The following is an 11,579-nucleotide window of genomic DNA, read 5'->3' as shown; positions in this document are numbered from 1 at the left end:
AACTTATCCACGATCTCTTTTATAACGGGCGGCAAAGGGTGATCATAGGTCTTGACTCACTGACCTCTAATTTGAATCCTCTCCATCTAACTGGTCCGAATCTCCTCCAACATGGTGATAATTGCCAACTCTCGAGCAATTGCTATTTTTGAATTGAATGTCTCACATATGTTGTTGAGGATAATATCACAGCAGACATGCGTGGAGAAATATGCCTTCACCCATTTTTCTTTCGGGGCAACATGGAGTAGGTATTCATGTGCTTGGGGATATGTACTCCGCAACTCATCCATCCGGTCCTCATATTGCTCGTTGGTTGTACTGGACGCAAGCTCCCACAACATCTCTTTAAAATTTTCCCCAATGAATCGCTTCTTGAAGTTGATGTATATGTGTTGAACACAAAACCAATGCTCGCTCTGTGGGAACTCCTGAAGAATGGCTTTTGCGAGGCCTTACAAATGGAACACAAACAAGACAACACTAAGTTAACAACAACACATATGTAAAAAAACTCTACATTTTATGATCACAATCGAAGTGTTAATGTACATACATACATACTACATCCAAAAATCACATACAAAGTATTCATGTATGAGTTAAATCACATACAAAGTATAAGTAAATAAAAAATCACATTTGAACTATAAACGTTATAATGAAAGCACATAGCACATACCTTTTGCTGGTCAGACATGAAGACGTATCTAGGGGCATTTTCATGCAATTATAGGTCCTCAGCTAGGTAGGAGAGAAACCATTTCCACTGAGCGTAGCTCTCTGCCTCAGTCACCGCCCACGCAATAGGCCACCAACCGTTGTTGGGATCAATTCCAATAGCCGTCATCAGTTGGCCCCTATACATACCTCGCAAAAAGCAAGCATCTAGGAAGATAATTGGGCGGCAAAACGCATCCAACCCTTTTTCAAAGGACTCAAGCAACAATAAAACCTAAGGAATCTGGGGCCTACAGTGTCAGGATCCCTGAAATTCTCATAGTGTAGGTGCACACTTGAATCAGGGTGTGTCCGCTCCAACTCGGATTTGTAGTAGAACAACTTCCGGTATTGGAGTCCCGCCTTCCCAAAAATGCCTTATAATGCGGTGTCTCTTGCCCGATATGCCTTCATCCTACCAACTATAAGGCCGAACTCCTCATCCACATACTGGCGTATTGCAGACAATGGAATGTGAGGATTGGCTTTGATTTTCTCTAAGTAACGATCAGCCAGCCACTTCGCCGTGAGCCATCTTTGTTCCAACACTTGCAAGCACGTGTGAGCATGATCCCGTTGCATATTCACAACCACGTATACTGTTGTTGTGGGTTTCGATTTTTCTTGCATACACATACCACTCACAGGACTTTCCTCTACAGATGACACGAAGTCTCTTTCCATCATTTTGTCTCACATGCACTGGTCGTCTCATCATAATCGCGTACTGCCGCATGACCTCGTAGAAGAAATCTCGATCCTTAAAAAGATCACCAAGCTTCCACACTGGAAGCTCCTTCGTCAGCTTGAAAGGTGTGTACTTTACACCCGCCTCCTCAACCCCTCCAAATCCTCTAGATCTTTTAGATCTTGAAGCTCATCCACGGTTTCTTGCTCACACAGTGGGTTTGGTTCGGAAGACAAGTTATTTTATCCACAACAGCTGAGAAATTTCGCTGTTTGTTGGACCCTGACCCTTCACTGCCTCCACTGACTTCATCATTCTGTTCTGGAGGAACTTGTCGTCTGGTCTCCGGCTCGTCACCCTCATGCTGATGTACCGGCTGTTGTGGCTGACATAATGACTCATAGAATGAGGTGAACAATTGTTCATCTCGACACATATTAGCCAACGATATAAAATGGCCACCCTCATCGTCTTCATCTTCAGTCGTATATCCCTCATTATGAAGATGACATCCATCCGGAGCATACTCGAAAGCATGACGGTATAAATCATCTTGGAAAAACTGCTGGGGAGCTTCATCAACTGTTTCTCTCGCAGCTTCAGTTGGGGCTATCCTTGCACATGTGGGTTAACCTCGAACATGAGCATTTCATCAGTAATGTCCTCAACAATCGGAAAGAATTCATTGTCAACCCTAATGCCTGACTGTGGTTCACACTTCACACCACCATCCATGACGGGTTGGTATACATCTTCTACATGGACAAATGCTCCGGCCCTGTCCGCATCAGGTTGATCCACTACAGCTTCAAATTCAGTAGGATGCTCGTCAACTACGACACTTGGACCAATCGGTGTGGAATGTTCAACACATGACGGTGTAGGTGCATCCTAATTCATATACACAAATGTACACGAAATCAAAATCACAAACAGAGTACTAAGTCAATTATAAAAATCACAACTCATTACCTCTTGTACGTGTGCATAGAAATCTCCTCCTCCAACATCTCCAACATCTCCTCCAACTCCTGTTATTGATTCTGCCACAGCTTCTGGTACCACATCTCCAAGTTCTGGTTCCGGCATAACATTAAGAGCATCTGGTACCACATCTCCAAGTTCTAGTTCAGATGCTGGTTCAAATAATGTTGCCTCACTAACTTCTTCCGGCCTAACTTCTTCCTCATATGCTACTGCTTCAACTGGTGTTCCATCCGACGGTACTGCTGCTTCCCTAACTAGCATAGCTTCAATATCAGATGCTACAGCTTCAGGGGATATTTGTTGTTCAGCTGCCACCTCTTCAAATGCTTTCTCCAAATTTTGACAAGCTATCTCATCCTCCATCTTCCACTGAGCACGCTTATCTTCTAAACTTTTAGTAAGATATTCCTCAAACTCAATATCCCTATCATACCAGCCAATCATCAAAGGCTTACTCTGGTCCCCTTGCACATGATCCTCCTGCCTCTTCTTCCTTCTCGGTTGACGCTTTGGCACAATCGGTTCGCTTTCTTCAATTTCTTCAATGATGACTCGTGGGGTTTTGGACGCTCTGAATCTAAGAAGCTCCTCAGCTTCATCTTTCATTTTTTTCAGTAAGGCCGCCGCTCGGGTTAGCTCGACAACATACATGTGAACTAGCTTTGTCGAAGTAGACGCCACTTTGAGGAAATCCTTTAGATGTGGCTCCTCAATAATGGGCATCAAAGGGCCGCCTATTAAAACCCCTTTGCAGTCAGCACTGTACTTTGGATCACAGTAATAGAACTCACATATCATCTTCATATCATACTTCAACTTTAAGATCATGCTCGAGAGGTCTACGAGGTCGAATTGGTCTATGGTACATAAGTCGAAGAAGGTCAAATACCCCCCAACATACTTTTTTTCCTCCTTGGTAAAGAAGAAAGAACCACCATGATGGAAAGCAATGGAAAACCATCCAAGATGTTCCTCTGTCAATGCACAAAAAGACCAATGAAATCAGAAAATTAAAACCCTTAATTCCCAAAATTATCGCTCAAACAGAAACAAAAAATCAAAGCAAAACAAGCAAAACAACAATAAAACCAAAATAACCAAAACAAATTCACAAAAAATTCAAATTTGGAGCCCTAAATCACACAACAAAAGTCAGCATATATACGATTGAAATTAAAAACAGAACATACTATATTCCTCTTTCCGGAGGAAAAAATCCAGCGCAGGATCTCGGATATCCCATGTTTTTTTATCCACATCTATGATCTCAAGTCCATGTCTTGGTGGCGGGGGCGGTGGCGGTGGTTTGGGTTCTTTTTTACGACGAGATGACTTCCGCGAAGATGACTCGCCGACGCCGGAGGTACCAGTGCGCTTCCGCTTTGGCGCCATTCATGCAAAGAGAAGAGGGTTTGCAGAGGTTTAGGCGGGTGAGGGAAAAGTGATGGTGTGAAAATTTTGAATTGAGTATTTAACACATAAACACATACATTATCTATATATTTGAGATATAGACAGAGAGAGAGAAAGTAGAGAGAGAGGGGAGAAATATGAACCGCCGCTGCTACATGTCAAATAGCATCAGGTCAACAGTGACCAATGTCAGCATGCAGTAGGCCGTCACTGCAAATTCTCAGACATTATGTTCATGCTCTGTCCAAAATGCCCTTTAAGGGCCGAAGGGTCTTTTAGTCACAAAAAACAAGATTCGTGATTAATTTTAAGGACCCGTTCAGTTTACATGATATGGACAGTTATGGGTGTAAAACTGATCATTTTCATGTGTTCAGTTTATGTGATATAATTCTTGAAAGCCCGAGCTAAATGGTAGGCCCGCACTATTTGGCGCATTTTTGGCCAGATTTAATTCTACACAAATTCGTGGTATACAAATTTGAGGGAGCAAGTTATGGCTTAATGGTACACAAAATGACCTCTTTACCCCTGAAAATAAAACGAAACCTCCCCAAATTGGTTTCAATTTGTTTCACTCTACGCACGGGAACCCTGTTTTGGTTGAAGGATCTGCGCCCACCTCCGTTCGGCCACGGCATTGCGGCAATCTCTATTTCGCCATACCACGATGTCGACAATCCGTTTGTGAAAATGCCAAACAGAAACCGCGCTTCCGCTGAAATGGCCAACAAAGTTATGACTCCGGTCTTCTCCGCCTCATCTGCGACGTCGTCCGTATGCACGGAATTGGGGACAAGAGTCTCGCTTCTAGCTCATTTCCTTGAAGAAATCGAAGATTCGGAGAGAATTCAACAAAATTGTCAAATGGGCTCTTCTTCTTTCTCTAATTCCGACTTCACTGATCTGAATTTATTCAGCAAAATGAATTCCATCTCTGAAATTCTCAAGCCGATAACAACCACGCTAATTTTCGTTGACATTCCCAAGTAGAAATAGGAGGGTAGCAATTGGAATTAAGGAAAATATTTGAGGGGTTGATTGTCATTTGATTCACACAGGAGCCCTAAATGCTTTTGCCAAACAGGCTCAGTGAACACCCGTTTCATTTCAGTGTTGGTGGGCCATACACACTTCAAAACTGCTCAAGATATATTTCATGCGAAATGAAATCTATTTAAGTGAACGGGTCCTAAGGTTAGATATATGTAAAGATTTTTTTTTTCTCTGAAGGACCTGCAGTGTCACAACCGGAAACGACAGAGACTTTTGATGTAGTTCACTCTATAATTTATTAGAGTAGTTGTATTAATCTATTTATAACTATACAAAATATGAGTTTTAGGAAATTTTGAATAACTATTTTGTGCAAAGAATGAAAATGCAATAAACAAAAATTTTGTTAATTGGTTGATTGATTACCATCATAATCCTATATATTTGGACGTTTATGGTGATGGGAATTTATTTCTCGAAGAATGCAACAACAGTTAGACAATTTCCTTCATCTTCCTTGGAATTTATAAAAATATTCGGCGGTTATGGTCAATTAGAAATAACCTAACAATAATCATGACAATATTACACAAAAACTTACGTCATTTATTACACAACATGAATACTTTCTTTATATTTTTTTCCTATAAATATGTCTCATTTGCTATTTTCCTATTCACTGCTTCATTAGCTTCTCCTGTTAATATATTGGATTTTTCTCCAACAAGAAAAAATATTTGAGGATGTGTATGTGTTTTTGAGATGACGGTGAAATGAAATTGTCACTTTTAAATCCTATTTTGAGGATCATTATTTTTCTTAATGTTAATTTATTTTATTTTTTGTTAATTTTGTCTCAATTTCTTCCTTTTTAGCTATAATAGTTCTTTTTCTTTTTTGCAATAAAGAACTCATGAAATCTCAGGCGAAGGCGGAACATGAGTTGCACGAGAGCTGAGAGAGCGCCTGAGCAAGGCTGATCATCGGAGCTGAGAGCTTCAGGAAGAGCTTAATCGTAAGCCTAATTGTATCGTCATGTGATCTAATTATGTGATTGAAAGAGGAACTTGCAAAACAATATTTTTGTCCTTCATCGAATGCATGTGGTGTGAATTGTTCGATTCTGTACTTTCATGGGTTTCATCTTATGCTTTGCTATACGGGTAATGGTTTTAATACGTATTGATTATTGATTTTGTGCATTACAAATTGATTTTGTTCCTGTTTTATTGTAGTTTTAGGTGAGGTGGACGGCTTTAAAGATGACAAACGTGTTATTTTACCGATGAGTTCTGTTGAAGAGTGACAAATTGTGAAGAATTGAAGGTTTTAGTTTATAATGATAGATTTTTATCCTCCTGCTCCATGATTTAATGTTTATAAACATTATATTTTGTGATTTGTTTCAAATTTATTATTCTTTAATATTGATTGAAGGGTCGGGTTTTTGCACGTGTGTCGTGTGCACGTGTCCCTCCTTTCAACAAGATTTATAATTTTCCCACTAATGCAACAAATATACTAAGTATAAGCGGCAAGAGCGGGGTCGAACCACAGGGACCATGGTTCTACTCGAGATCGTTTCTATGACACAAGCGGAAAAGGGGTCGGCTGCTGCCACGCATTCATTGAGTGGGTTAAAACTCTAATCTACTTGACCTGGCGGAATTAAACTGGACTCTATTTACTTGACCTAGGAGACGGGAGAAGTACGGAAGGAAAATAAAACACGAAAATATTTTTCTTCATTTTAATAAATCATGAAAGCAACTAAAGAAAACAATTGAAACTTACTAACCAAGCTAAAGGCTTTCCTAAAATAGGCAGACAAAGTGTAAAAGTAAAGTGGGGACCATTTTTCTCAAACTAGTTGGGCTGACAGAAAAGCTGGAAAACCAAAAAGCAAAAGCAAAAAGCAGATCTGATTCTCTAACTAACTCCTACTTCATCTTCTCCAAATAACCAAGTAAAAACAGAGCATAGAACAGAGCTTCAACACCATTGGCGAAATAAAACAGAGCATGCTTCAAAACGAGACGTAAAAACGAAATTCAAGCTAGAACTATCAGATCTACGCTACTGGGTCAAGCAGAAAACGAAATGAACACAGATTACCTTGCATGCATCACCTAAACTATCGGATCTCAGAAATCGAGCACGTGAACAACTAAATCTCAACCTCTAAACTACTGGAAATCATGTAAACAACATGGATCTAAACATCTAAGCTACCAATTGCGAAAAGCATCCAAGAAACATAAGTAAAAACATCATCAACATGAAAATAAACACCAAAGCTACATAAAACTGGAAATGAGTCGAGATCCAACGGTGAAGTCGTCAATTCCTCCGATGAAACCATTGAACTAAGCTAAGAAAGCAACAAACTATCTAACTAAACTAAGAGAGCGGTGGCGTTAAGCGCCTATGAGAGCTTCCTACCTAAACTACGATAGCGTTAAGCGCTACCTCTTCATTGTGGAAAGCTTCTATTTATAGAGTGGCTTTAACTTCAACCCTAAGGCAACTTCTTGTCGGTATTTGACCATTTTACCCTTGCAATAATTGAGGATCTTCATGTCAGCACGCCATTCTGTCTCCTTGACCAGGTAGATGACTTTTTCTGCGCTTCACCTCCATTATGCCATTATGTCTCCTTGACCAGGTAGATGACTTTTTCTGCGCTTCAGCTCCATTCTGCCATTCTGTCTCCTTGACCAGGTAGATGACTTTTTCTGCGCTTTTGCTCCATTTCTACTCCTGTCGTCAACTTCCTGATTCTCCTAGGTCCGAGCGACGACTTCTGGTATTTTACTTCAAAATCAGCTATTTTGCATCTGCCATGTCAATTTACACAAACTCCCGGATCCAACAGATTTCTGCACACTTAAGCTCAAAATTTGTGCATTATCTCCCCCAAAAGCATATAATTTTAACCCAAAACCAATGCATGAAACGAGCCTTATCATTGATTTGTATAGAGTTTTTATTCTCATATAACTAAAATTGTTACTCATATTGTTCATTGCTAATATTGATTCTAATTTTATTTGATTAATTAAAAATTGAAAATTAATATATTAAAAATATATTAATCTGTGTATAGCACATGCGTGATACTAGTGTTAATAAAACTTAACATTAGAACAATAAAATCAAGTTGACACGCCTTGATATGTTGGAAGAGTGCTTACAAATGGGAGGTTGGCCGCATCGTGAAGATTCTCCGTGGCCGCAAACTACACGGATCCGCTGCCAAGGTTCCTACTGATTTCGGCACCTTCAAGCCCTAATTTGGTTGAATTTTTTCAATGTTTTATTTAATGTGTGTGTGTACGATTGATTTGCTGGTAGGTTTTCTCCACAACAAAATCTACAAGAGGGAGAACGAATCAAATTATCCTTGCTAACCTCCCACTCACTCACGCATATATGAAACATGAGAAACTAATCTCCACTAATAAGAAGCAACGTAGAAAACCTGTATATTAGGATTATGTATTAGAATTAATTTCTAAATTTTATATTAATTACATTTACATTCCTCAGCATAAAATATTATTCAAAACCTCCCAAAACTCCCCTTTTATATATTGTATAGATTTGTATGTGTGTTTTTTAAATTTATTTTGTAGTTTATCATTTATCTTTTTATTGCAATATTATTTTCCTCCTAATATTTTTTAGTTGTATATTAAATATTTTATATCTATTTGAACTTGATAATATTTTAGTATTCAAGCGTGTATGTTGTTAAGGATGATATTTTCTTTGTTGTATATAACAAATATTGAAAAATATTTAATTTTTTTTGAGAAATTCAATAATGCAATAGAAGAAAGAAGTTGTGAATATAAGAAGAATGCAAAAAATATAAAGAAAGTACTTATGTGTCGTGTAATATTTTTCATGTTGGTTTAGTTTTAAACTTGTTTAATTTTATATTTATAATTATTTTACATATGTTAGTATATAGTACATTTTTTTAATTTTATAATCTTATGTGATGAGATTTGATCGCCTGAGCGTCATTATATGGGCGATATGTGAGCGATTAATTACATGGCGGTGGGAGTGGAATTATAAATCTTTTTATTGTATTTTTACAATACTCTCTCTACCATAGATCATGATATGCATTTTATCTCTTCCAAATACCCACGCGCCAGTCAACAAACTATCCCACAACTAGAGGTGGCCAAACCAAACCGGACCGCCGGTTAACCGCCGGTTTCCAATCGGCGGTTCGGAACTGGAACCGGAACCGGACGACGGTTCCGGTTCGAAATCCGGTTACACAGTTTTTACGGTTCGGTTACGGTTCACAAAATATGCAACCGGAACCGACGGTTAACCGCCGGTTCGGAACCACAGGTTAACCGGTTAACCGGAAATATGTAGCCGTTGGCCGGTAGGTTCGTAGGTTGCAGGCGTAGGTCTGAAAAAGGTCGGTTAACCGCTGGTTTATGTCGGAAAACCGGCGGTTTGTGTCAGAAAACCGAAAGTTTCTGACACAAAACTGCCGGTTCCCGACGGTTCTGGGCTAGGGTTCAGGCGTAAGGTATAGGGTTGCAGCGTAGGGTCTGAAAAGGTGTCGGAACCGCCGGTTTTCTGACACAAACCAGCGGTTCGGTCAGAAAACCGGCGGTTTTCGACCGTTTTCAAATTTGAATTTAATTTTTTTTTTTTTTTTTAATATCAGATTTTCCCCCCATTTTTATCTATAAATACCGCCTTCTTCATCACCTCTACTCACCCCATTCTTGTGTTAACAAGGATTTCTCTCTCAATCTCTAATTCTCTATTCTCTACCTCATTCTCTCAATTTGTTCTCTACTTGTTTACCTAAGTTGTTCATCAATTTTCATAATTTGCACTTTATATTAGTTACAACTTGTTAAACTACATTACTATAAAAAAAATATGTCTTGGTGGTGACCGTGATAAACGGGGCAAAGGAATTGCCGAAGATCAATCTACCCGTCTGAAAAAATCATGACGACCTACTCATGCTGAGGCTGTTCGCTTACAAGTAAGTTATAAAATATTTTGCATATTATTTTTTTTATACATAACTTAATAAGTTTAAGTTCATGATTTTTCTATGTTCATCTTCTAAATTCTAATTCGTACATATACTACTATTTGTAGATGGAAGAAGATCGTCGTGCAGCTGCAGCCATTGCACTAGCCCAATTGGGTGGTCATGGCGCGGTTGGCGCCGAATCCGATGATGATAATTACATCTCGGTCGATGATTACGATATTGATGACGTTAATGTTAATCTGAACGATGATAATGAGGACAGTGACGGTGACCACGAAAATGAGGAAATGCCCCCCCCCCCTTCACAAGACGGCCGCGGAGAAAAATCTAAATATAAATCTGATATATTTGTGAAACATTTCAAAAAGGTCCCAATAGTTTCTTCCGCTAATGACGTGCCGATATTTTTTATGGCATATTGTAACTACTGCACCAAAAAATACGAATTCAAGAAGTCCGGGGGATATGGCTCTCTCATTCGTCACATGCAGACGATTCATCCCGAACTATATGGGCATACCGCTAGCCAAACCCAATTCAACTTCCAAAGTGCGAGTGCCATGGCTCCGCCTCCGGTTTGTCTCAAACAGGTACGCCGTCCTCCGCTCTTTTAAGATATGATCATAAGCATACTACTGACGTTATGGCTAAATTTGCTGCCATGCATCATCTTCCTTTTGGTATTTATGATAATCAAGATTACGAAGATTCGATGAAAGAGTGTTATAATTTGAACTCAAAAAGACTACCTAGAACTTCGAGAAGTGCCACTTCATGGTGACTGAAGACATTGTCCTAGGTCACGTGGTTTCTGAGAGGGGTATCCAGGTAGACAAGGAGAAGGTGGATGTGATATCAAAATTACCATACCCTACGAATCAAAAAGAGGTGAGAGGTTTCCTAGGCCATGCAGGGTTCTATAGGAGGTTCATAAGGGATTTTGCAAAAATCGCGCAACCACTCACTCGGTTGTTACAAAATGATGTTGAATTCGTCTTTGACGAAGGATGTGAGAGGGCATTCCAGCTGCTTAAGGACAGGTTAGTATCAGCACCAATAATCAGGGCACCAGACTGGAACCATCCTTTCGAGATAATGTGTGATGCGAGCGATTTCGCTGTGGGAGCTGTCTTAGGACAAAAAATTGATGGAAAAAGCTATGTGATCTTCTATGCTTCCAAAACACTAAATCAAGCTCAGAAGAATTATGACACCACGGAGAAGGAAATGTTAGCCATCGTGTATGCCTTTGAAAAATTCCGACCCTACCTTCTTGGATCAAGGGTTATAGTCTTCACGGATCACGCAGCAATAAAATACTTACTGGCTAAGAAGGAGTCGAAGCCAAGGTTAATCCGTTGGGTGTTACTTCTACAAGAATTCGATTGGGAAGTACGAGATAAAAGAGGAACGGAGAATAGGGTAGCAGATCATTTGAGCAGAATCTTCCAAGGAGAAACAGAAGAGGCTATACTCGATGCCTTTCCCGAGGAACATTTGTACCTTTTGGAGAAATTTCCTAGACCACCTGACTGGGAAGCAGTTTTGGCTCTGACCGGTCTAGGGGAATCGGATAAAGGGAAGCGCACGCTGAATGCAGAACCATGGTTTGCTGATCTAGCCAACTACTTGGTCACAGGAGAGATGCCGGTTTCAGAAGAAGTTTCCCGGGCCCAGAGGATGAAGATTAGAAGCGAATCCAAATTTTATTTTTGGGATGATCCTTAC

Source organism: Salvia hispanica, chromosome 6 (assembly GCF_023119035.1).
Source record: "Salvia hispanica cultivar TCC Black 2014 chromosome 6, UniMelb_Shisp_WGS_1.0, whole genome shotgun sequence".
Taxonomy (NCBI): Eukaryota; Viridiplantae; Streptophyta; class Magnoliopsida; order Lamiales; family Lamiaceae; genus Salvia; species Salvia hispanica.
The sequence above is the reverse complement of the archived record's forward strand: the minus strand, read 5'-3'. Positions refer to the sequence as shown.